This window comes from Tachyglossus aculeatus, chromosome 8 (assembly GCF_015852505.1).
Source record: "Tachyglossus aculeatus isolate mTacAcu1 chromosome 8, mTacAcu1.pri, whole genome shotgun sequence".
NCBI classification, from domain to species: domain Eukaryota; kingdom Metazoa; phylum Chordata; class Mammalia; order Monotremata; family Tachyglossidae; genus Tachyglossus; species Tachyglossus aculeatus.
Window position 1 is genome coordinate 23750623 of NC_052073.1, and position 27688 is coordinate 23778310.

Sequence of the window (27688 nt, forward strand, 5' to 3'; positions counted from 1 at the left end):
TAAGCACTCAATAAGCGCCGGGAAAGAACAATTCGGCAACATATAGAGTCGGTCCCTACCCAACAACGGGCTCACAGTCTAGAAGGGGGAGACAGACAGCAAAACAGAACAATTAGACGGGTGTCAATACCATCAAAATAAATAGAATCATAGATATATCCATATCATTAATACAATAAAGTAATAAATGTGTACAAATATACACAAGTGTTATGGAGAGGGGAAGGGGGTAGGGCAGAGGGAGGGATTGGGGGCGATGCGGAGGGGAGGAGGAGCAGAGGATAAGGGGGGCTCAGTCTGGGAAGGCCTCTTGGAGGAGGTGAGCTCTCAGTAGGGCTTTGAAGGGAGTAGGGCTCTCAGTAGGGCTTTGAAGTACAGTGCTCTGCACATAGTAAGTGCTCAATAAATACGATTGATTGATTGATTGAAAGGGAGGAAGAGAGCTAGTTTGGTGGATTTGTGGAGGGAGGGCATTCCAAGCCAGAGGCAGGACGTGGGCTGGGGGCCAACGGTGGGACAGGCGAGAACGAGGTACAGTGAGGAGGTTAGCGGCGGCAGAGGAGCAGAGTGTGTGGGCCGGGCTGTAGAAGGAGAGAAAGGAGGTTAGCTAGGAGGGGGCGAGGTGATGGAGAGCCTTGAAACCGAGAGTGAGGAGTTTCTGCTTCATGTAAAGTTTGACAGGCAACCACTGGAGATTTCTGAAGAGCCCAGAGCGTTTCTGTACAGAGATAATCCAGCAGCAGAGTGAAGTACAGACTGAAGTGGGGAGAGACAGGAGGATGGGCGATCAGAGAGGAGGCTGATGCAGTAATCCAGTCGGGATAGGATGAGAGATTGAACCAGCAAGGTAGCGGTTTGGATGGAGAGGATGAGGGGCAGGAACTATGTTTAACCTGATAACTTTGTATGTACTCCAGCACTTAAAACAGTGCTTGGCACATAGTAAGTGTCTAACAAATACCACTATTAGCAAACACCATTAGTATAATAATAGTAATAATGAGTACTATGTTCCAAGCACTGTACTAAGCGCTGAGGTAGATACGAGATATTCAGGTTGGACACAGTCCATGTCCCACGTGGGTCTCACAGTCTTAATGTCTAGTTTACAAATGAGGAAACTGAGGCCCAGAGAAGTGAAGTGACTAACCCCAGGTCACACAGGAGACTGGCAGAGTCAGTATTAGAACCCAAGACTTTCTGATCCCAGGCCTGTATTCTATCCACTAGGCCATGTTGTTGCTTAATTGCTTCTCAATTGCACCCTTGGGTGCAAACAGTCCAAAACAAAGAACAGATATATTCCCTGTCCCGGGAGGAAATCATCTCATCAGACCCTCCACCCAAACCTCCAACCCCATCCCGCTTCACCTTCCAAAAACCCCTAGACCCATGTTTTTCCCTCCCTGACTGCCATCTTTAACTGTTCACCCTCTGAGCATTCCTCCCTCTCTGAATTCAGACACATCCATGTCTCCCCTACCTAAGAAAGCATCTTTGGACCCACTGAACGATCAAGCTATCACCCCACCTCCCTCTTCCCATTCCTGTCCAAACTCCACGAATGGGTTGGATATATTCGCTGCCTCCACTTTCTTTCCTCCAAATCCCTCCTTGACCCTTTTCATTCTGGTGTCCACCTACTCCACTCCACCAAACCGCTCTCTGCTGGGTTACTAATGATCTCCTACTTGCCAAATCTAACAAACTCTATTCTGTCCAAATCCTCATCCCCGTCTCGGCTGCCTTTGACACTGTGGACCACTCCCTTCTTCTGGAAACATTTGCCTTGGTTTTCTGACAAGGTTTTCTTCTTGTTCTCCTCTAACCTTTCTGGCTGATCCTCTAAACTGAAAATTCATGGGCAGGGAAAATGTCTACCAACCCTGTTATACTGTACATTCCCAAGCGCTCTGATCTTCCTCTTTCCATTCCTTCCCTTCTCCAGCCCGTACTTCTCACTGCTGCCTGCATCATTTTTCTCAAAGGGTGTTCTGTACGTGTCTTCCCATCCATCAAAACTCTCCAGTGGCTACTCATTCCATTCTGTATTAAGCAGCAACTCCTGACAACTGGTTTTAGGGTATTCAATCAGTCCTCATCCTCCTACTCATCTACTCTCGTACCTCCATCTCATCTGTTTCGCTGCCGACCCCTCTCCCTCTGGCCGGGAACTCCCTCCTTCATACGTGACAGATGATCACTCTCCCCACCTGCAAAACCTTATTAAAATCACATCTCCTCCAAGAAGCCTTCCCTAAGCCCTCCTTTCCCCTACTCCCTCTTCCTTCTGTGCCACCCTTGCATTTGGATTTGTACCCTTAATTCACCCCACCCTTAGCCCTACAGCACTTATATACTTACCCAGATTTTATTTATTTACATTAATTTCTGCCTTCCCCTCTAATAATAATAATAATTATGGTATTTGTTAAGCACTTACTATATGCCAGACACTGAACTAAGCACTGGGGTGGATACAAGCAAATCACAGTCCTTGTCCCACAGAGGGCTCACAGTCTCAATCCCCATTTTACAGACGAGGGAACTGAGGCCCAGAGAAGCGAAGTGACTTGCCCAAGGTCACACAGCAGACAAGAGGTGGAGCTGGGATAAGAACCCATGATCTTCTAACTCCCAGGCCCGTATTCTAGCTGCTACAACACACTGCTTCATCATCATCAACTTCGAAGGCATTTATTGAGAGCTTACTGTGTGCAGAGCACTGTACTAAGCACTCGTGAGGGTACAACACAACAGAGTTGGTAAATACATTCCCCGCCCACAACAAGATTACAGGCTAGAGTCTACAGTCTCCTGGGAAATTTCAATAAACTCTCCCAACGAAACAAGCTTTTGGGGCTTGGAGTGCCACGCTATTGAAAAAATAGCTCTTATGCAGTGACACAACTTTTCCTTAGTATGAGGTTTTGCGAGAACACAGTCCTCACGGTAGCAAAGACTGGGTCCATCTACCTAGGGGCTCTTTATTCCTGAAAATGATGCTACAGCAAGATCCCATCCATGAGTGCGAGTGGGTTTGAAAACCTCATCGCTTGTCGGACGCACCGGGCTTAATTGTAAGGAGCGAGAGCCTTGAGAATGTAATGGATTTGTCCACAACGGGGCCTGTTTCTATTTTTGAACCTGCCTCTCGGAATCTTGATATTGGGAATCAGTCTTTCAAGCAATGGTATTTACTGAGTGCTTACTGTGTTCGGGGAGCAGTCTTGTTTTGTCTTTTCATGTCGAGTCGTCTCCGACCCATAGCGACACATCTCTCCCGAAACGCCCCACCTCCATCTGGTAGTGGATCCATAGAGTTTTCTTGGTAAAAATATGGAAATGGTTTACCATTGCCTCCTTCCATGAAGTCAATTTGAGTCTCCGCCCTCGACCCTCCCACGCCGCTGCTGCCCAGAACAGGGGAGTCTTGACTCGTAGCAGATTGCCTTCGACTCTGTACTGCTTAGTACAGTGCTAAGCGCTTAGTACAGTGCTCTGCACATAATAAGCGCTCAATAAATACGATTGATGATGATGACGACTTGTTAGTCACTGCCCAAGCTAGGGATGGAGTGGACAGGCCTCTGCTTGACTCTCCCTCCCCTAGTCAAGACTGGTAGAGGACTGGAAACTCTGAGACAGTGCAGAGAGCAGCAGCAGAAGGTGAGAAGCAGCGTGGCTCAGTGGAAAGAGCCCGGGCTTTGGAGTCAGAGGTCATGGGTTCTAATCCCACTCCGCCACTTAGCTGTGTGACTTTGATAAAGTCACTTGACTTCTCTGGGCCTCAGTTACCTCATCTGTAAAATGGGGATGAAGACTGTGAGCCCCCTGTGGGACAACCTGATCACCTTGTAACCTCCCCAGCGCTTAGAACAGTGCTTTGCACGTAGCAAGCGCTTAATAAATGCCATCATTATTATTATTATTACTAAGTATAATGCAAAGGAGTAGACAGAGGTGATCCTTGCCCTCAGTGAGTTTACAGACTAGACAGGGAGAGTATAGAGGAGTGGTGGAGTATAAGGATACGTTAATAGAGAATTAACATGGTCTAGTGGAAAGAGCATAGACGGACCCAGGAGTCAGAGGATGTGGGTTCCAATCCCGACTCTGCCATGTGTCTGCTGTGTGACCTTGGGCAAGTCGCTTCACTTCTTTGCACCTCATTCACCTCATCTGTAAAATGGGGATGAAGACGACGAGTCCCGTGAGGGACAGGGACTGTGTCCAACCCTGATTAACTGGTCTCTACCCCAGCGTTTAGAGCAGTGCTTGGCACATAGTAAGCGCTTAACAAGTACCACAATTATTATTATTAATCTGGGCAAGGGGGTGGTGGCAGGATTGACAAGACTGAGGTACAGAGAGTAGGTCGGCGTTAGGAGGTGCAGGTTGGGATGTAACAAGGTAATAATAATGGCATTTGTTAAACGCTTACTATGTGCAAAGCACTGTTCTAAGTGCTGGGGAGGTTACAAGGTGATCAGGTTGTCCCACGGGGGGCTCACAGTTTTAATCCCCATTTTCCAGATGAGGTAACTGAGGCACAGAGAAGTTAAGTGACTTGCCCAAAGTCACACAGCTGACAGTTGGTGGAGCCAGGATTTGAACCCATGACCTCTGACTCCAAAGCCCGTGCTCTTTCCACTGAGCCACGCTGCTTGAGAAGGGGCTTGTATCCACCACAGCACTTAGTGCTGTGCCTGGCACATAGTCAGCGCTAAACAATAATAATAATAATGATGGCATTTATTGAGCACTTACTATGTGGAAAGCACTGTTCTAAGCACTGGGGAGGTTACAAGGTGATCAGGCTGTCCCACGCGGGGCTCACAGTCTTAATCCCCCTTTTACAGATGAGGTAACTGAGGCACAGAGAATTAAGTGACTTGCCCAAAGTCACACGGCTGACAATTAACAGAGCTGGGATTTGAACCCATGACCTCTGACTCCAAAGCCCGTACTCTTTCCACTGAGCCACGCTGCTTTTCGTCATTAACAAGTATCATCGTTATTATTATTATTATTAATAAGGGGGGAGCTGATCGCCAGGCTGGTCTGTCCGTGACATTATTTTCCTAGTAGCCCACTCCTGTACCATACTGAACAGGGCTATGTTTTACTCAGCCTTTATATTGTCACCTCTGCCCTCTTGGCTTTCACGTGCTTAATTTCCTTTCACCTCACCACAGCTGCTCAGAAGTCCTGCTGTCCTTCGTTCTTATAAAGACTGAGCCCACCCAACTTTACAGCATCCTGGGACTAGAGAAGTGCTTGGCACATAGGAAGTGCTTAACAAATACCAGAAGTATTATTATTATTAGAGAAAAACCCAAGCTTGGGCCTTAATGATCCTGATCATTGCCTCCTTTCCTCATTTCTCTTTGGTTGTGAAGGCCAGGCCTGATGGCCTCTGGGAAAACACGGTGTGCGTTTTTTTTTCCACAACTGCCTCTCAGGCCCCTCAAAATCCCAGATTTCCAAGTCCCATAAATCTTTTCACTGCCATTTTTCTAACCACAATTTCACTTATAATAATGATGGCATTTATTAAGTGCTTACCATGTGCAAAGCACTGTTCTAAGCGCTGGCAGTAAGGTACTGTTCACTGTAATCAGGGCAAGATTTTTTTAAAAAAACTCTTCTGTTCCACTGTACTTTTCTTTTCATTCACTCAATCGTATTTATTGAGCGCTTACTGTGTGCAGAGCACTGTACTGAGTGCTTGGGAAGTACAATTCAGCAACAAATAGAGACGATCCCTACCCAACAACGGGCTCACAGCCTAGAAGGGCTCAAACATCTAGACGTGTTTTCACTGTAAGCATCAGGCTGTTTGCAAAAAGGCCAAGTAGTTAAGGGGGAAGCCACACATTGATGTCGGAAAGACAACATCCTTAGACGACAGGCAGATGATTTTATCGTTTGATCCCTCTCCCCGCCGCGACCTACTCCGACTCCATTAAGAGAAGCTGGACATCCATTTTTAAAAATCTCCACCAACAGCATCCCCTTGCATTTGTCAAATATTTTTCTTTGATTTATGGATTAAATGAAACCCGACCCGACTCGGCTGTTTAAGTAATATCATTTAAAGGAAATCTGGGTATTTATAGAACAATACTCCTTCCGAAAAAACCCCCCAGAAAACATTCACCAGACAAGGAATAACCTGACAAGCGCTTATCAGACAAGGCAAGACTTTGTCTGGTGCCCTGTCAATTTCCAGACATATCAAATTGCTCCTTCCCCTATATAGAACCAGCACGGAGAGAAGTGAACACTTGGAGATTCAAAGATTTTCTGAAGTGACCTGGGCCGGATCCCACAGGGACAGACAGACAGTTCAGTGTTCTGCTTCCTAATCCTAATCTCCTGAATCCTCATCCATCCACCCATCTATTTATCCAATCATCCATCAATCCATGCTACATTTCAAAAAAAAGTTTCTATCTCTCTTACTGGTTCTCTTTCACCCCCCAAAGATAGCTGTGGTTTTATGGGGGTGAAATGAGCCCGAGATACGTGTTCTATGTAGACTCTGAACATCGTTCTGGGACTGCGTATTACTGTACACATTTATTACTCTCTTTAATTTTATTCTATTTTATTAATGATGTGCATATAGCTATAATTCTATTTATTCTTTTGGTATTGACACCTGTCTACTTGTTTTCATTGTTTTTGTCTGTCTCCCCCTCCTAGACTGTGAGCCCATTGTTGGGTAGGGACATGCGGATTTGTACTTCCCAAGTGCTCAGTACAGTGCTCTGCACACAGTAAGCGCTCAATAAATACAAATGAATGAACGAATGATTATTTGGAAGGCTGAAGTAGCTGTTTTCCCTCTCTAATTATAGTGCACTAATTGATATTTGATTGGATATGGTCTTTGTAATACACTGTGCTCCACAGATCATACTGCTGCAAAACATATCAATTCATCAATCAATGATAATTACTGAGCTTTACTATGTGTAAAGCTTTGTACTAAGTCCTTGGGAGAGCACAACACAACAGAATTAGCAGACACGTTCCCTGTCCACAGCAAGATTACAGCCTAGAGGGGGAACTCTTGGTAAAAACAGAGAACGTCGCATTATCAGTGCAAAGATAGGGAAAAATTCACTGTTGTAGTCAACCTGTTTGGTGTATCTCCTCATTGTAAGTAAGGGGTGGGCAGACCATTTTTTTAAATTGTTATTTTTATGATATTTGTTAAGCACTTCACTATGTGTCAGGCACTGTACTAAGTACCGGGGTAGATAGACCACAGTCTCTGTCCCACATGGGCTCACAGTCTAAATCAAAGGGAGGAAGATTTAATTCCATTTTACAGAAAAGTTTTGTTTTGTTCTCTGTCTCCCCCTTCTAGACTGTGAGCCCACTGTTGGGTAGGGACCGTCTCTATATGTTGCCAACTTGTACTTCCCAAGCGCTTAGTACAGTGCTCTGCACACAGTAAGCGCTCAATAAATACAATTGATGATGATGATGATGACTTCCCAAGCATTTAGTACAGTACTCTGCACACAGTACGCGCTCAATAAATATGATTGAATGAATGAATGAGGCACAGAGAAGTTAAGCGACTTGCCCAAGGTCACACAGCAGAAAAGTGGCAGAACTGGGAATACAACCCAGATCAGTGATGGCACTGTTTTTGTTTCTCTGCTCTTAACCAGATTTGAGAAGTGTAAGGTCCTCCTCTAGACTGCAAGCTCTTTTGTAGACAGGAAATGTGTTTACCAAATCAGTAATATTGTACTCTTCAAGTGCTCAGTACAGTGATCTAAACACGGTAAGTACTCACTATTTTTTTAATGGTATTTGTTAAGCATTTTCTATGTGCCAGGCACCGTACTAGGCTTTGGGTTCGACTCAAGATCATCGGGTTGGAAACAGTCCCTGTCCCACGTGGGGCTCACAGTCTTCATCCTCATTTCACAGACGAGGGAAGTGAGTCTCGGAGGAGTTAAGTGACTTGCCCAAGGTCACACAGCAGACGAGTGGGGGAGGCAGAATTAGAACCCAGGTCCTTCTGATTTCCCAACCTGTAGTCTATCCACAAGGTCATACTGCTACTCAATACTGCTTCTCAACTGATTAAAAAGTGAATATTAGCGTGAAAGCACTGGCTAGATTTTATCTCCACTGAATTCGAGGTCCCCATCAACTAACACTTTTAGACTGTGAGCCCACTGTTGGGTAGGGACTGTCTCTATGTGTTGCCAATTTTTACTTCCCAAGCGCTTAGTACAGTGCTCTGCACATAGTAAGCGCTCAATAAATACAATTGATTGATTGATTAACACAGCAGAAGCAGAATGATCCATTGCTAAGGTCACATCTCCTCCAAGTTGCCTTCCCCAATCAAGCCCTCTTTTCCCCCATTTTGTTTTCCCTTCTGCATTGTCTAGGCACCTCAATCTGTGACCTCTGGACACTTGATATGTTGCCAACTTGTACTTCCCAAGCGCTTAGTACAGTGCTTTGCACACAGTAAGTGCTCAATAAATATGATTGATTGATTGACATTCTCCTCACCCCCACCCCACTTATGTCCATATCTTTAAATTATATATTATAAATGCCTTATTTATTCATACTAACGTCTGCCTCCCCCTCTAGACTGTAAGCTCGTTCAGGGCAGGGAACGTTTCTGCTAATTCTGTTGTGGTGTACTCTTCCAAGCTCCTAATACAGTGCTCTGCACAGAGTAAGTGCTTGATAAATACCATTGATTGATTGACGGGGAAATTATCAGATGCAAACAAACCAAGGCATCCAGGAGCTTTCCTTGCCTGGGGCCCACTGAAAAGAGGTCTCCTAAAAAGTCATTCTGTGTACATCGCCCCAGTACTCAAGTGCATCCAGCATTTGCCCATTCACCTCCACATCAAACAGAAACCCCTCACCAACCGATTCAAGGCAGTCAACCAGCTCTCTCCCCTCTACTTATCTTCACTCTTTCCAAACACTCCTGGGGAGGAGCTGACGGAAAAATGTTTTCTGATCCATTTGCAAGATAGGGAATATGTGCATGTATCTAAATTTATGTCTAGAGATAGAAAGAGAAAGAGAGAGAAGGGAAAGGAGTGAAAATCAATAAATCAATCCTATTTGTTGAGCATTTACTGCATGAAGAATACTGCACGAAGAACTAGGGAGAGTACAGTATAACAAAGTTGGTAGACATGTTCCCTGCCCACAGTGAGCTTATAGTCTAGAAAAGGCCACTGTAGGATTTACAGTCTTGGCCAAATTGCGCGCAAACAAAAACTGCTGCTAGTGGGGCTGAAACGTTTGTTGTCTGCTGTGCCTGGTGCTTTTGGGTTGAAAAAATGGCAAGATTGAGAGGAAACTTTCCCTGGACTCATGTTCACCCTCCCCCTTCAGAAAAGGAGAAGTCTCAGAAGAGGATGCCAGATTTATCTGCCAATCCGCTGGGTAGTGTTTTCCAGCGTCTCTCTGGAAATGTCAGAACGGTTGGTTGTTGGAACACTTGGAGTTTTTCCTTTAAATAGCAAGAAACATATGGGAGGCTGATGATGCTCTCTGCCCTTGTTGCCAAGTTTCTTTTCTGGAGCTCAAAGCCACGCAGAAGCATCTGCGGTCCAGAAGAGGTTTTCACCGGGGGGCTGACCAGTGCCGGAGAGATTTGCGAATTTCTAGAATACATCTGCTGAGGGCAAGAATATCTGCTCTTACACAGTGGCCTGGGGTAAGAGATGGGGAAGGGGGAAAGGGGCGGAGAGGATGGGACTCTTAGAACCCTATAGCAGACTCACTGGCATCGTTTTGGGTACCCAAAGGATGAAGAAAAGACAAGGAGAAGAGACCATGTCAAACAGAATGCAATCCTTTTATGGGTCTCAGGAAATAATGATAATGGTATTTGTTAAGTGCTTACTATGTGTCAGGTACTGTACTAAGTGCTGGGATAGATACAACCTAATTGGGTTGGGCCCAGTCCCTGTCCCACTCAGAGCTCACATTCTTAACCCCCTTTTTACAGATGAGGTAACTGAGGCCCAGACGAGTTAAGTGACTTGCCCAAGGCCACACAGCAAACCAGTGGCAGAGTCAGGATTAGAACCCAGGTCCTTCTGACAGCCAGTTCCGTGCTCTGTCCACTAGGCCATACTGTACCCCAAGCCGCTGAAGTCTGTGCTTCCCCAAACTGCCCTGCTCCACGAAGGATGTGAACCGTTGGGGGAAACCAAGGCTATTCCCAGATAATGCTGATACTGGGGGCAGTTTAATCAATCAATCAATCAATCGTATTTATTGAGCGCTTACTATGTGCAGAGCACTGTATTAAGTGCTTGGGAAGTACAAATTGGCATCACATAGAGACAGTCCCTACCCAACAGTGGGCTCACAGTCTAAAAGGCAGTTTAAGGACATTGTCAGGGCTGGCCAGAGGGACAGTTGACTCTTGACCCCTCATCCACCTTGGCCATATGGCGAGTTGGCTGAGCTTCCAGAGCAGATGGCCGAGTCACCTGTGAGAACAGGGAACATACTGTGTTGCTGCTGTTCAGCTCTGGGTCATTTACGAGAACATGCAAAAGTGAATTTAGGCTCCCGGAGAGAGGGAGAGTCATTTGAGCTTGTCCCTGTGAACTGTGAACTCGTTGTGGGCGGGGAATATGTCTGTTTATCGTTATAATATACTCTCCCAAGCGCTTAGTATAGTGCTCTGCACAAAGTAAGCGCTCAATAAACATGACTGAATGAATGAGTAGATTTGGGTGGTGGAATCCAGAAACCAGCCTCATTTGTGGGCATTGGCTTAGGCCAGACTGGGCTGACCAGCCTTGAAACTCTCTGCCTCGGCTCCCTGATCAGGAGCTAATCGAGGCTGTCCTTGGTTTCTGCGGGAAGATGCGTGATTTCCCCATCCAGCATGGCCTAGTGGATAAAACTCACCTCCTCCAGGAGGCCTTCCCAGACTGAGCCCCCTCCTCCCCCTCCCCATCCCTCCCACCTTACCTCCTTCCCCTCCCCACAGCACCTGTATATATGTATATATGTTCATACGTACTTATTATTCTATTTATTTATTTATTTATTTTATTTGTACATATTTATTCTATTTATTTTATTTTGTTAATATTTTTTGTTTTGTTCTCTGTCTCCCCCTTCTAGACGGTAAGCCCGCTGTTGGGTAGGGACCGTCTCTATATGTTGCCAACTCATACTTACCAAGCGCTTAGTATAGTGCTCTGCACACAGTAAGCACTCAATAAATACGATTGAATGAATGAATGAATGAATAGAGCCAGGCCTGGGAGTCGGAAGGATCATACTTACTGAGCGCTTAGGGTTGAGAGTTGAACAAGACAATGGGGCAGAGAGGGAGAATTTGGAACAGTCTGGGCACTTCCTAAAAACTCATTTCCCCATGCCCTTCGCTCAGAAAAAAGAACCCCAAACTGCCATGAAACCATTCCCAGAGCCAACTGAGAGGTGACCCTCTTCCTGGAAGGAAGGAAGGAAGCCTTAAGATGGAACACGTGCTTCTCCCACCCTGGAAGCAAACATGGAAAGGAATTAGAGAGCGGGGGTTGAATTGCCATGGCTGATCTAAGAGAGAAAGAGAGGAGACTCGCTGCTGCTAACAAGGAGGAATTTTTTTTCCAAGAAATTCTATGCCAGCTGATCTCTGCCTCCTGACCCTCTGTGAAGAAGCTCTTGCATCCTTTGAATTTGAATTTAATGGCTGGATTTTTCTCTTTGCCCATGTCTGCTCGGAGCAAATTTGACAGCAAGTTGAAAAGGTTCCCGTGTCTTCATGGTGCTAATGGTGCCTAATATCATTAGCAAGCTAACAATATGAGGAGCTGCCGCAAATGGAGGCCTTTTTTTGTCAAAATTCAGCCCAGAGGGGCCGGAAATGATAGGAAAGGACGATTTGGGAAAAAGATTGGTTTCCCCTTGTCTTGGGTGCTCTCTGATTGGCCACGGGCTGTCCAACTGACAGCTGCTTTGCTTGGGAATGTGTCTCTCTTCCCCCCGCACGCCACTATCCAAGCTTTCCCCCTGTCCCAACCAGGCCTCCAGGTCCTGCCCTGACGTCAGCCTGGGTGAGACCCTCACTAAAGGGAGGCAAACACGGCCAAACTGGCCAATACATAGGCATCGAGATCCTTGGCACCAGCTCAGATGGAGAACTAGGCATATAATTAGCTCTTGTCTGACGGGGAGCACTCTCTAATGACATTAAGGGATTGGTTTAGGCATGCTTGCTCTGAGCATGTTTAAGCTCCAGTGGTATTTGTGCACTCAAAAAACACCCTTGTCCAGTAGAAAGAGCATGGAAAGAGCCCAGGCTTGGGCATCAGAGGACCTGGGTTCTAATCCCACCTCCTTGAGTTACTTGCTGGGTGACCTTGGGCAAGTCACTTTATTTCTCTGTGCCTCAGTTCCCTCATCTGCAAAATGGGGATTCAATACCTGTTCGCCCTTCTATTGGGACTGTGAGCCCCTTATGGGACTTGGGAATCATGCATCTGCTCCAGTGCTTACTACAGTGCTTAGGACATAGTAAGTGCTTAACAAATACTTCCTCTCCTTCTCCTCCTTAATCTCCTGGCTTGGGTGGCCAGGGCCTCGGATACTAACTGCTCAATAAATATGACTGATTGATTGATTGATTTGGCTGCTTCAGGGTGGCTCATTTAAGACCGGACCCTATCTAAAGTCAGGCTGCATTCAACAGCATCTGCTTTAAATACACCACCCCAGAAGATGACAACACTAGCCCAAAAGAGTTGGAAGTGTTTTCAGCGAGTGCCGTTCGGTAAATGGTTTGGGTTTGAGCAGATTAGCAGCTGAAACAGCTTCTTACGTGGCTGGCGTCCTTCCCTTTCTGAAAGATGTTGAGGATAAATTCCAAGTCGAACCTTTAGGAATTCCATCCTCCATCCTTGATCTGGAACTGGAAGCTCCATCCCGGATCTTTAGGATGGTTACTGTCGTACCAGCTTAATTGCCCTGGGGCCACATTCAGGTAGAGAAGCAGTGTGGTCTAGTGGAAAGAGCACGGGCCTGAGTTCTAATCCCAGCTCTGCCACTGCTTGCTAGGTGTCCTTGGGCAAGTCACTCAACTTCTCTGTTCCTCCGTCTCCTCCCTTTATTCACCCTTCCCTCAGCCCCACAGCACTTATGTACATATGTGTTTATATTAATGTCTGTCTTCCCCTCTCGTTTCAGACAGGGAACATGTTCACCAACTCTGTTATATTGTAATATTGTACTCTTTCAAGTGTTTAGTACAGTGCTCTGCCCGCAGTAAGTGCTCGATAAACATGACTGACTGATCTGTAAAATGGGGATTAAATGCCTGTTCTCCTTCCTACTGAGACTGCGAGCCCCATGTGGGACAGGGACTGTGTCCAACTTGATTAACTTGATTAACCCCAGCATTTAGAACAGTGTTTGACATATTAAGTGCTTAATAAATGCCATTATATACAGAAAAAAGGTACTGAGGACCATAAGGTATTTAAAGAAACATTTTATGAGCCTTCAAGGGTGGCCCACTCTCAGGTAGTTTGCAAATTAAAATTGGATTCAGGTTAAAATTCAAGTTAAAATTTTATTACTGTTTCTACAGAGGGAATATTTCTTCATTTATCTCTACGTCTTTCACATTTCTTTAATAATTGACTGAGAAATGCCCCTCTCAGAGAAGGGAAGACAGTCAAAGCCAGAGGACAGGGTAACAGAGACAATGAGCAACCATCAATATATGTACCAGGAAAAGATCAATTAATATAGTAATAACAGTAGTTACTGGGCATCTATTGAGAGTAAAGAACTGAACTCAGCCCCAAGGAGAGTAAACAATAATACTAATAATATTAAGTGTTTACTATATGCTAGGCACTGGGCCAGAAAGAATTCAAGTCAGACTTGGGCTCACAGTTTACCCTGTCCCATTTTATAGATGTAGAAACTGAGACCCAAATAGGTTTTTTTTTCATTTTGTTTATAATATTTACTAAGCACTTACTATGTGCCAGGCATCGTACTTAGCACTGGGTTAGATACAAGTTAAACAGGTTGGACACAGTCCATGTCCCACATGCAGCTCACAGTCTTAATAGCTATTTTACAAATGAGGGAACTGAAGCCCAGAGAGGTTAAGTGACTTGCCCAAGGTCACACAGCAGACTAGAGGAAGAGCCGGAATTAAAGCCTAGGTCCTTCTGGCTCCCGGGCCCGTGCTGTATCGTAGACTAAGCCATGCTGTTTCTCTCATGTGGGCAGGGAACGTGTCTACCAACTCTGTTGTACTGTACGCTTCCAAGTACTTAGTACAGTGCTCCACACACAGTAAGCGCTCAGTAAATACCATTGCTTGACTGACTGATTGATAATGATTTGCCCGAGGACGTAAAATAAGACAGACCTGACACTTGAACTTGGATCTTGTAATTCCCAGTCCTATTTCCACTAAGCGAGACAAGCTGTCTGCCTCGCTTTCTCAAGCATTTAATACAGTGCGTTGCACCCCGTGGGAGCTCAATAAATACCAACACTCCCATAATTCCCAGATTTGGTTCGGAGAACACCGATCTACTTTAAGCAGCCTCATGGCAGGGAGCTGCCTCATCCTGGGTTTGGAACGAGCAGAATGTGACTCTCAGGGAAGGTTTGACATATGGACCTCCAGACTCCAAATTTCCGAACTGTGAGGGAATGGGAAAGGAGGGAGGAGTGTCTGGGAGGGATGGAAGGGGGAAGACAAGAAAAAGAAGAGCTCTCTCCTTCCCTGTCACTTCCCCGCTGCGTCTCTGTTCACGGGCGGTGTCCGATCCTTCCTACCCAAGCTCGTTATGGGCAGGGGACGGGTCTGCTAATTCTGTTGCATTGTACAGCACATAATAAGCACTCAACAAGTACCACTGATTGATTGATTGAAAGACGACGAGCCCCAGGTGGGACAGGATCTGTCCAACCTGATTAAATCAGTCAATGAATCATTCAATCACATGACTATACTGAGCACTTGGGAGAGAACAATATAAAAAAATTTAACATATCCTGCCCACAGTGAGTTTACGGTGTAAAAGGAGCTTATGGAGCTTAGAGAAGCAGCGTGGCTCAGTGGAAAGAGCACGGGTTTGGGAGCCAGAGGTCATGGGTTCTAATCCCAGCTCTGCCACATATCTGCTGTGTGACCTTGGGCAAGTCACAACTTCTCTGAGCCTCAGTTCCCTCATCTGTAAAATGGGGATTAAGGCTGTGAGCCCCACGTGGGACAACCTGATCACCTTGTATTCCCCCCAGTGCTTAGAATAGTGCTTGGCTGCTCTAAGTAAGCGCTTAACAAATGCCATCATTATTATTACAGTCCAGAGGGATTATCTTGATTACCTTGAATCTGTCCCAGAGCATATTACAGTGCATGACACATAGTAAGTGCTTAACAAATCCCATAAAAAACCCTGATAATGGAGCATGACTATATTTTCAAACCCCAGCAGCAGAGTGGCTTTTCTAAATTGAAGTGAAAGAGAGAAAATGGGTCCACCTTAGTGCACACTGGGCAAGCCCAATACCAATGCATCGATGCCACATACAGCATAGTATACAGAATACAGGATAGTCATCCAAAACCAATTTCATTGCTAGTCCAATCGGACCTTTGCAGTTGGCTAGCCTGCCCTTCCAGACTTGAAGTACCCTCATTCCCCACTGTGGATTTATTCTTTTTTTTCTTCAATTTGCATTTACATGCCTTTCTATCCTTCAGTCTCGAACCTATCTATCCCATGAATTCAGTAAAACTGGGGTCTGCCTTTTCTCAAGTGTAAAGCAAGGGACCACTGCTCTCAACTCTTTTAACCCATCCATTTATCTCAAAAGTACTTTACAAACACTGTGAAATCAAAGCCGGCTGTTTCTTCAATGGAATAATACCTCAGAAACCTGAAAGCACCCCTGTCCCTCTGCTTCTGGGAAAGCAGCTTGGCTTAGTGGTTAAAGCCCGGGACCTGGGATTCAGAGGACTTGGGTTCTAACCTCGGCTCCGCCAAATGCTTGCTGTGTGACCTCGGGAAAGTCACTTCACTTCCCTGTGCCTCGGTTCTCCTGTTCTCCCTCCTACTTACACTGTGAACCCCATATGGGATGGCGACTGTGTCCAATCTAATTGTGTCCACCCCAGCGCTTAGAACAGTGCTTGCCGCTAGTAAGTGGTTTACAGATACCATAAAAAAAGGAGTTAACCGCAGAGCATTTAGCCTGCTTTGGGTGTGACCCCCATTCATTCATTCATTCAATCATATTTATTGAGCACTTACTGTGTGCAGAGCACTGTACTAAGCACTTGGGAAGTACAAGTTGGCAATATATAGAGACGGTCCCTACCCAACAATGGGCTCACAGTCTAGAGGAGGCTTAGGAAGAACATGACTTAGATGACAACGCCCAGGATGTTGAGCCAAGGGCGATGAGAAGCCGTGACCCTCAACACAAAACAGCGTTCGTCTGAAACATATGTCAGTTGCCTTCTCCGAAGAGACTCTGAGAGAAGAGAAAGTGGGATCACCAGGGATGTGAAAGAAGGCCACTGGGTAGCCCAGGCCTCTGGCTAGCTTCAACCCCTGGATGTCCATGAGACTGAGGAAAGTATCATTCCCATCGCCCTGGTGCTCGGGCAGCAAGTGAGGCCGACGAGGCCCACAGCAACCCGCATGGGCTCTGGCTGACTGGGAAGTTCCCTGGCACATGCCCGGAGGCCCACAGAAGTCCACATGGGCTCCGGCTCACTGGGAAGTTTCCTGGCACGTGCCCGGTCCAGCCTGGGCTGAGACGGGCAACGGAACGGCGGCCCTACAAAGTTTGACTCATGGTTCGTGGAGGTTTGTTGGGTGGTTCTGAAACAGAAAGGGAGTATTTGTAGCTCGGGGATGGATATAGGAGGCGGTGGGAGCGGAGAGGCATATGGAGCCCCATAGACTTAATCCCATCTGCTGAGCTCGCTCTATTGCTTCCAAGCCTGTGACCAAGGGCACTTGGTCTAAAAATAATTAAGGCTGACCTCAAACCCCAGCAGCAGGGTGGCTTTTTCAAAATGAAGCAGAAGAGAGAAAATGGCACACTGGGCAAGCCCCATAACTACGCATCGACACCACATACAGTCCAGGCCACAGGCCCAAATGAATGGAAATCAATATGGAATACTCTCTCCTGGATCTCCAGTAGAGCCCCCGGGACCCCAAGGGACAACAGAATCGAGGTCCAAGCCACCATTCACCACATTCCAGGCCCAGGACTGCTTCACTGGAGCCCGAGATCTCATCGATTTGGTCTCCCAGTTTGGAGAAACTTATAGCACTTCTGTGGAGGTTTGGCGGGGGTGTGGCCGATTTCGGTCACTTACCGGCAAGGGAGCCGCTTGTAGCGCAGAGGAATACGGCTCCAGAGTAAATGGGTGTCACCTCCACACCGCCGCACTACTGGGGATGCACATTCCTCATGAGATCCGAGGTGGTTTGAGATGGCGGGGGAAAACGAAGCTTCTTCTTCTGGGTCCTCGGATCCCGAGAGAAACTCCCGGCTAGAGTAGGGACCCTCGGAGGAGGTGGGCCGAGTCCCTCACTGAGGAAAATCACCGCGGAGATGGCCGTGTGCACCCACGAAGTGGTCTGGGACAAGAGGAAGGGACGGTGACCATCCGTTTCCACGTTGCTCGGCCGACTAGGGCCCTTACCACCTGCAGAGAGGAATGGATATGTTAGCAAGCCCAAGGACTGGACTCCTAGCCCCCTCCCCTGCCCCATCTGGGACTCCATCCTGGGGAACTGGTCAATCACTGGCTTGCCAGGCCCCTCCATGTGATTTTTGCATCTGGAGACATCTTGTCCAAATCACTTTAGGTTCAAAGCAGGCCCCGGGTACTTGAGTGGTGAATCCTTGGGGTCTCATCCTGATTCAAATGGGCCAGGAGTCTCTCTGGCTTTTGACCCCCTACAGTGGCCACCCTAGGGTCCCTTCCAACTAAGGGGTGTGAGATGGCCCAGACAGATCTGGAATCCTACCTCTGGATGGGTACCGGAGGCCTCAGAACAATCTGAGGGAGACTCAACCCAGCTTGATATTAATTATGAAGGTATCATTAAAAAAAACACCCAGAAAAAAAAAACCCATCTTTCCCCTCCCCTTTCTTCTTTCCTCTCCCAGCCACCCTTCTACTCTCTGTTTCCCTAGGCTAAGAGAACATAAGCTCTTCCCTGCAGCAAGCACATAAGAGTTAATAATAATCATGATATTTGTTTATTGCTGCCTCTGTGCCAAGCACCGCTCTACGTGCAGGGTGAGAAACAAGTTAATCAGGTCAGACAAATTTCCTGTCCCACACGGGGCCCGCAGTCTAAGTAAGAAGGAGAGCAGGTATTGAATCCTCATTTTACAGGTGAAGATAGGGAGACCCAGAGAAGTTACGTGATTTAGCTCGTCCCAGCTCCGCCAACTAGCAGCTGTGTGACTTGGGGCAAGTCACTTCACTTCTCTGTGCCTCAGTTACCTCATCTGTAAAATGGGGATGAAAACTGTGAGCCCCCGTGGGACAACCTGATCACCTTGTATTCCCCCAGTGCTTAGAACAGTGCTTTGCACATAGTAAGCACTTAATAAATGCCATTATTATTATTATTTAAGCAGAATTACACAGCAGGCAAATGGAAGCCAGGCTCTCCAACTCCCAGATCCATGGTCTTTCCACTAAGTCATGCTGCTTCTCTAAGCACACATGGATTCACATTCATTCATTCATTAATTCAATCATATTTATTGAGCGCTACTGTGCGCAAAGCACTGTACTAAGAGCTTGGGAAGTACAAGTCGGCCACATATAGAGACGGTCCCTACCCAAAAACGGGCTCGCACGTGAAAATAAAACTAATAGGATCTAGAAAAGAGAGGCTGAGGATATCCAATTTCTTTTCTATATAAGTTATTTATTCATATTAATGTCCGTCTCCCCCTCTAGACTGTAAGCTCATTATGGGCAGGGAATATGTTTGTTTATTGTCATATTGTATTCTCTGAAGCAGTTACTATAGTGCTTTGCACAGTGTAAGAACTCAATAAATAATAGACTGACTAAAATGTCTTTGATTAATTAATAAAAATTAAAAAGGATTATTAATAAAAAGGATTGATTGATTTTGAAAGGGTACTCTTGTTGATTGGGTCAGCCCTTGCTCATAATCAAGCTCTGTGGTCCCCTAACATATCCGGTGAGGGAACTGTTTCTAAAAATGTACCTGCCCCCAATTTTCACATGAACTCCCAAGGTCAAGCTGATTTTGAGCCTATTTCTACACATTCACATCCACCCTACCACAGAGGTTTGCCTCTGGGGGAAAATGGGAAGGGCTGGGAATGTGTATTCTCTGTCTTAAGCCTCCAATCAATGGCAGAGTCACCATGTGGCCTAGAGGAAAGAGCGTGGGCTTGGGAGTCAGAAGGAACTGAGTTCTAATCCTGGCTCTGCCACTTGTCTGCTGTATGGCCTTGGGCAAATCACTTCACCGGGCCTCAGTTTCCTCACCTGTAAAATGGGGATTAAGAGTGTGAGCCCCACGTGGGACAACTTGATTACCTTGTATCCCTCCCAGTGCTTAGAACAGTGCTTGGCACATAGTAAGCACTTAACAAATACCATCATTATTATTATCTGTAAAATAGTGATCAACTACCTGTTCTCCCTCTTACTTGACTGTGAGTTCCACGTGGGACAGGAACTATGTCCAACCTTCATTCAGTCATATTTATTGAGCATTTAACTGTGTGCTTATTGCTCGGGAGAGTACCATACAACAATAAACAGACTTGTTCCCTTCCCACAATGAGCTTACAGTCTGGTGCGGGGGGAGACAGACGTTAATATAAATAAATACATTACAGATATGTACATAAGTGCTGTGGGGCTGGGAGGGGAGAACAAAGGGATCAAATCAGGGCAGCAGAAGGGAGTGGGAGAAGAGGAAAGGGGGGCTTGGTCAGGGAAGACCTCTTGGAGGAGTTGTACCTTCAGTAAGGATTTGAAGGGGGAGAGAGTAAGTGTCTATCGGATTTGAGGACGGAGGGCGTTCCAGGCCAGAGGCAGGACATGAGTGAGATATCAGCGGTGAGATGGATGAGCAACGTGGCTCAGTGGAAAGAGACCGGGCTTTGGAGTTGGAGGTCATGGGTTCAAATCCTGGCTCCGCCAATTGTCAGCTGTGTGACTTTGGGCAAGTCACTTAACTTCTCTGGGCCCCAGTTACCTCATCTGTAAAATGGGAATTAAGACTGTGAGCCCCCCGTGGGACAACCTGATCACCCTGTAACCTCCCCAGCACTTAGAACAGTGCTTTGCACATAGTAAGCGCTTAATAAATGCCATTATTATTATTATTATTATTATTATTGTTATGAGAAGGCGGTACAGTGAGAAGGTTAGCATTAGAGGAGTGAAGTGTGTGGGCTGGATAGTAGGAGGGAAGTGAAGTGAGGTAAGAGGGGGCAAGGAGTGCTTTAAAGCCAATGGTGAGGAGTTTTTGTTTGATGCAGAGGTGGATGGGCAACCGCTGGAGTTTTTTGAAAAGTGGGGTGACACGTCCTGAACATTTTTGTAGGAAAAAGATCCCGGCAGCGGAGTGAAGTATGGACTGGAGTGGGAGGAGACAGGAGGCTGGAAGGGCACCAAGGAAGTTGATGCAGTAATCCAGGCAGGATAGGATGAATGATTGCATTAATGTGCTAGCAGTTTGGATGGAGAGGAAAGGGCGGATTTTAGCTATGTTGTGAAGGTGGGACCAACAGGATTTAGTGATGGATTGAATATGTGGGTTGAATGCCAGAGGGGAGTCAAGGATAATGCGAAGGTTATGGGCTTGTGAGACGGGAAGGATGGTGGTGTCGTCTACAGTGATGGGAAAGTCATGAGGGGGACAGGGTTTCGGTGGGAAGATAAGGAGCTCTGTTTTGGACATGTTAAGCTTGAGGTGACGGGAGGGCATCCAAGTAGAGATGTCTTGAAGACAAGAGAAAATGCGAGACTTCAGAGAGAGAGAGAGATCAGGGCTGGAGATGTAGATTTGGGTAACATCCACGTAGAGGTGGTAATTGAAGCCATGGGAGTGAGTGAGTTCTCCAAGGGAGTGGGTGTAGATGGAGAATAGAAGGGGACTAAGAACTTGAACCTTGAGGGACCCCCACAGTTAGGGGGTAGGAGGCAGAGGAGGAGCCTGTGAAGGAGACTGAGAATAAACAGCCAGAGAGATAATAGGAGAACCAGAAGAGGACAGATTCAGAGGACCAGATAAACTTGTATTTGCCCCAGCACTTAGAATGGTGCTTGACACATAATAAGGGCTTAAGAAATGCCAAAAATAATTTGTTGAGCACTTACTCTGTTCCCAGCACCGTAATTAGCGCTTGGGAGACTGCAATACTACAGAATTGATACATACATTCCCTGCTCACACTCACTCCTCTCCCTCCTTGACAAACCTCCTTGATCTACTGGGAGATCCACATTGGCAACCTCTTTTTTTTAAATGAGGGATTCATGAAGCACTTACTATGTGCCAGTCACTGTACTAAGCGCTGGGGTGGATATAAGCAAATCGGGTTGGACACAGTCCCTGTCCCACATGGGGCTCACAATCTTAATCCCCATTTTACAGACGAGGGAACTGAGGCTCAGAGAAATGACGAGGCCTTTCCAAGGTCACACAACAGACAAGTGATGGAGCCGGGATTGAAACACACGTTCTTCCGACTCCCCAGCTTGTGCTCTGCCCATTAGGCCACGCTGCTTCCCCTAAGCAACCCTCTGCTGCTTGAGAAGGCGGGGGTGGGATCGCGTCTTGGGCAGAGAGAGCGTGCTTAGGGGACGAAGGAGCCTGGGCAAGTGGGTGGAGGAGGAAGCTGGAAAGCAGCTGTTGAGACGGTTATTATTTGGATGTTGTTCTTGGGCTGTCCCTGCCATCTGGTAAACCTGGCCAGTTTATTCTCGTCCTTTTGGGTTCATTTAGATCAGCGATTTCACCTGGAGCTAAAGGAGCACTGGACTGAAACCAAATGCAATCTGTCCGCTGACAAAGACAGGAGAGGCCCTGATGGATGTGGTTGAGGTGGGGTGGAAGGGGGTGGGAATGAGGGTGAGGCGGGAAGAGGGGGACAGGGCCTGTGGAGTGGCTGGGAGGTTAAGAAGATGGAATGGGGTGGGATGGAGTGTGGGGGGACAGGGAGGGGATGGCGTGTGTACAGAGGAGGGGGAGGATGACCTGAAGTGTGAGGGTTGGATGGGGGCGGGATGTGAGTGGGGAAGGGGTGAAATGATAATAATAATAATAATTATGACATCTGTCAAGTGCTTACTGTGTGCCAGACACTGATCAAAGTGCTGAGGTGCACACAAGAAAATCGGGTTGGACACAGTCCCTGTCCCACATGGGGCTCACAATCTCAATCCCCATTTGACAGCCGAGGTGACTGAGGCCCAAAGAAGTGAAGCGATTTGCCCGAGGTTACACAGCAGACAAGTAGCAGAGCTGGGATTAGAAATCAGGTCCTTTTGACTCCCAGGCCTGTGCTCTATCTTCTGGAGCAGATGGGGGCACGAAAGGTTAGGATCGGGAGGGAATGGGGTAGATTTTCAGGGGTGGAAAGGGGTGGGAGGGGTGTAGTGTGGGGAGTGGATTCCTCCAGCCCTTCATCCCGACTCCCTGGGACTCACCGTTTCCTCTTTCTCATCCCATCCCCTAAACTCTCCCCCACCTCATCTCCCTCCACTTCATCCCCTATCTTCCCTGACCCCCCAAGAGGTTGGCCTCCTCCAGAATCCCTAACTTGACTCCAGCCTCTCCTCTCAGCTCCCAGGAATCCCTGTCTCATCCCAGGACTGTGGAGAAAGGAGCAGAGGCAAAGCCTCCCGAGCCCATAAATGCACAGCCTGGGGACAACCTGGAAGAGTTGTCAAGCATCTGTGTCTTTAAAATGAGTACGGTGCGTCTTGGTAAACCATTCATTCATTCCTTCAATCGTATTTATTGAGCGCTTACTGGGTGCAGAGCACTGTACTAAGCGCTTGGGAAGTACGAGTCAGCAACATACAGAGATGGTCCCTACCCAACAGCGGGCTCACAGTCTAGAAGGGGGAGACAGACAACAAAACATATTAACAAAATAAAATCAATAGAATGAATATGTACAAGTAAAATATATAGGGTAATAAATATGTACAAACATATATACATGGATTTGAAACCATGACCTCTGACTCCAAAGCCCAGGCTCTTTCCACATATATACATGAATTTGAACCCATGACCTCTGACTCCAAAGCCCAGGCTCTTTCCACATATATACATATATACATGGATTTGAACCCATGACCTCTGATTCCAAAGCCCGGGCTCTTTCCACATATATACATATATATGTGTATTTGAACCCATGACCTCTGACTCCAAAGCCCGGGCTCTTTCCACATATATACATGAATTTGAACCCATGACCTCTGACTCCAAAGCCCAGGCTCTTTCCAAACCAGCCAAGGGATTCTGCATGGGCAAGCCAGGAAGCAGTCAATCAATTGATCAATGGTATTTATTGAGCGCTTACTCTGTGGACAGCACTGTGCTAAGTGCTTGGGAGAGTACAATCTGCTGTGTGACCTTGGACAAGTCACTTCACTTCTTTGGGCCTCAGTTACTTCATTTGGAAAATGGAGATTAAGATGGTGAGCCCATGTGGGATAGGGACTGCGTCTTGCCTGATTAACTTGTAACTACCCCAGTGCTTAGAACAGTGCTTGGCACATAGTAACTGCTTAACAAGAACCATAATTATTATTATTATTATTAAAGTGTGCTCCCCACCTCTGTGAGAAGGGGTGAAGTCATTTGAAGTCAGTTCTCTAGCATTCGCTCAACAATATAAAACAATATAACAGACACAGTCCCTGCCCACAATGAGCTTAGAGTCTAGAGGGGGAGATAAACATCAATATACATCCTCCTCCTCCCCATCCCCCCCGCCTTACCTCCTTCCCCTCCCCACAGCACCTGTATATATGTTTGTATGTATTTATTACTCTATTTATTTTATTTGTACATATTTATTTATTTTATTTTGTTAATATGTTTTGTTTTGTTCTCTGTCTCCCCCTTCTAGACTGTGAGCCCACTGTTGGGTAGGGACCGTCTCTATATGTTGCCGACTTGTACTTCCCAAGTGCTGAGTACAGTGCTCTGCACACAGCAAGCGCTCAATAAATACGATTGAATGAATGAATATACATCAATAGATTACAGATAATGTTGTGGGGCTGGGAGGGGAGCTGTCTGGAACTGGCGAAGTGAATGGGCATGGGTGTCAATCAGGATGGAGAAATAATTTTGCTGGGCAGAGGAGAGGGCAGAGTTAAAGCATGCAAGGATAAACCTGAAGTGGACAAAGTTGGCCTGATACTTAGATTTCCACAAGAAGCGCTCTGTGGCTCACACACAAGAGCGAAAGAGATGGACTATGGATATGATCTAAGGCTGTGGGTTAATGGTAAGAGCTATGTTTCCACATTTCACTCGAGTCACAAACTTTTTCACGGTGAATTGTATTTATTCTGAATCCATCTCACTGAGACACTGTTTCTCCAATTTTACATTGAGTAGCAGCATGGCCTAGTGGATAGAGCCCGGGCTTTGTAAGGACCTGGGTTCTAATCCCAGCTCTGCCACTTGTCAGCTGTGTGTGACCTTAGGCAAGTCACTTAATTTCTCTGTGCCTCAGTTCCCTCATCTGTAAAATGGGGGTTAAGACTGTGAGCCTCAAGTGCGACAGGGACTGCATCCAACCTGATTAGCTTGCATCTACCCCAGCGCTTAGAACAGTGCCTGACACATGGATAATCAGGTCGGAAACGGTCCCTGTCCCACCTGGGACTCCCAGTCTCGGAGGGAGGGAGAACCGGTATTTAATCCCCATTTTACAGATGAGGGAACTGGGGTGCGTCTGTATTCGCACGCCCCATTTCGAAGATCCGTACATGGAAAACGACTTGGTGGCAACTGGTCTCTGCTGGAAACGAAGACGACTGAGAGGAAAAAGTCAGAGACTTTTCATTTTTCCTTCACCGCTGCCTTGACAGAGAAATGATCAAAAGAGAGGAGCTGACAGGGCAGGATGCAAGGGGAGGCGGGAGAGGTTTAGCTTGAAAAGGGGGAGAAACAGACGCAGGGCGCTGAAATGCAGTGGATGCATTTACATTAGCATCGTCTAATGGCAGACGCCCTCAGACACTTAGGGAGCCGGCCCTTATCTTTACAGAGCTGCCGCCAGTGTTCGTGAGCACGCCAAGAGAACCAAAGGGCAAAGAGGGGAACGCTGGTAATGATGGAATGTGTGACCTTGGATAAGTCGCTTTAACTTCTCTGGCTCGATATTCTGCATTTATAAAATCATAACCGTTAATAATAATTGTGGAATTTGTTAAGCACTCATATCCCAAGAGGCACTCAGGTCCCACATGGGGCTCACAGTCTAAGTAGAAAGGAGAACAGGTATAGAATCCAGACTGAGCCCCCTTTTTCCTCTCCTCCTCCCCATTCCCTCCATCCTACCTCCTTCATTCATTCATTATGTTGCCAATTTGTACTTCCCAAGCGCTTAGTACAGTGCTCTGCACATAGTAAGCGCTCAATAAATACGATTGATGATGATGATGATTCATTCATTCAATCGTATTTGTTGAGCAGTGTGTGCAGAGCACTGTACTAAGCGCTTGGGAAGTACAAGTTGGCAACATATAGAGACGGTCCCTACCCAACAACGAGCTCACAGTCTAGAAGGGGGAAACAGACAACAAAACAAAACATGTGGAGAGGTGTCAAGTCAACCTTTCCCTCCCCACAGCACTTGTATATATATTTGTACAGATTTATTACTCTATAAAGTAATGAGAAGTATGAGACGCAGCGTGGCTCAGTATAAAGAGTATGGGCTTGGGAGTCAGAGGTCATGGGTTCGAATCCCAGCTCCACCACTTGTCTAATGTGTGACTTTGGACAAGTCACTTCACTTCTCTGGGTCTCAGTTCCCTCATCTGCAAAATGGGGATGAAGACTGTGAGCCCCACCTGGGACAACCTAGTCACCTTAGAACAGTGCTTCGCACATAGTAAGCGCTTAACAAATACTATTATTATTATTATTTATTTTACTTGTACATATTTACTATTCTATTTATTTTGTTAATGATGTGCATTTAGCTTTAATTCTATTTGTTCTGACCACTTTGACACCAGTCCACATGTTTTGCTTTGTTGTCTGTCTTCCCCTTCTAGGCTGTGAGCCCGTTGCTGGGTAGGGACCGTCTCTATATGTTGCCGACTTGTACTTCCCAAGCGCTTAGTACAGTGCTCTGCACACAGTAAGCGCTCAATAAATACGACTGAATGAATGAAACCCCATTTGGCAGATGAGAGAACTGAGACACAGAGAAGTGAATTGCAAAGGGTCACGTGGCAGGTAATAATAAGAATAATGATGGTATTTGTTAAGTGCTTACTATGTGCAAAGCACTGTTCTAAGCACTGGGGAGGTTACAAGGTGATCGGGTTGTCCCAAGGGGGGCTCACAGGTAAGTGGCAGGGCCGGGATTAGAACCCAGGTCCTTCAACTCCCAGGCCGGTGCTCTTTCTACTAGGATATGCTGCTTCTCTAGATGCTTCTCCAGATGGTGATTCAATCTCTGTCCTCCCTCCCGCTTAGACTGAGACTTGTGAGGGACAAGAACTGTGGCAGACCCGATCACCTCGTATCTACCAGCATTTAGACCAGTGCATAGCCCTTTAAGTAAATATTTAACAAAATCCAGTTATTGTTGTTTATTAACCCCCTCACTGAGCTAGGACAGATGATCAAACCATCAATTTACAAGAAGAGCAACCTGCCGCAAGATATAATCACCTTCCAAGATGAAATGACCATTGGAAAACTTCACGAGCAACTAGTCTAGACTCCAGGAAGACTGTGGACTCTCAAGACTCTTGGGAAGCGCAGGGAGAAGCTTTGGACCGAGGAGACCCGGGATCTAGTCGAGGGATCGTTAATTTGGTGCCGAGGTGCCCCGCTGTGCTTGGCAATGCCTGAAAGATGTCCTCTCAATGGGTGTGCACGCACCAAGTTGCGTGTGGGGAGATGAGAGGGGAAGACGCACTTGTTAGTGGGAGTTGTCAAAAATTGAGATGAAAAGGAGAGATCAGAAGTGGCAACTGTCAAGATGGAAAACTCTTTGCCTGAAGAATGAGAGAAGGCCAGAATGATCCAGAAAGGGAAGCAGCTTGGACCTGGGAATCGGAAGATTGCGGGTTTAATCCCAGGACTATCACTTGCTATTTGACCTTGGGCAAGTCACTGAATTTCTCTGGGCCTCAGTTTCTTCAACTGCAAATGGGGATTCGATACCTGTTCTTTTCCAACTTGGACGGTGAGCCCCATATCAATCAATCAATCAATCGTCTTTATTGAGCACTTACTGTGTGCAGAGCACTGTACCAAGCTCTTGGGAAGTCCAAGTTGGCAGCATAGAGAGACGGTCCCTACCCAACAGTGGGCTCACAGTCTAGAAGGGGGAGGAGACAGAGAACAAAACAAAACATATTAACAAA

General features: G+C 46.6%; 1 protein-coding gene across 1 annotated transcript in view; it reads right to left on the reverse strand.

Annotated features, from left to right (window-relative positions):
• The window catches only part of DLGAP4 (DLG associated protein 4), a 310968-nt gene that overhangs the window by 224553 nt on the left and 58727 nt on the right, over positions 1 to 27688 (reverse strand). Inside the window, 1 exon segment of the mRNA XM_038749996.1 lies at positions 17408 to 17740. The gene's annotated coding sequence lies outside the window, so the exon portion shown is untranslated.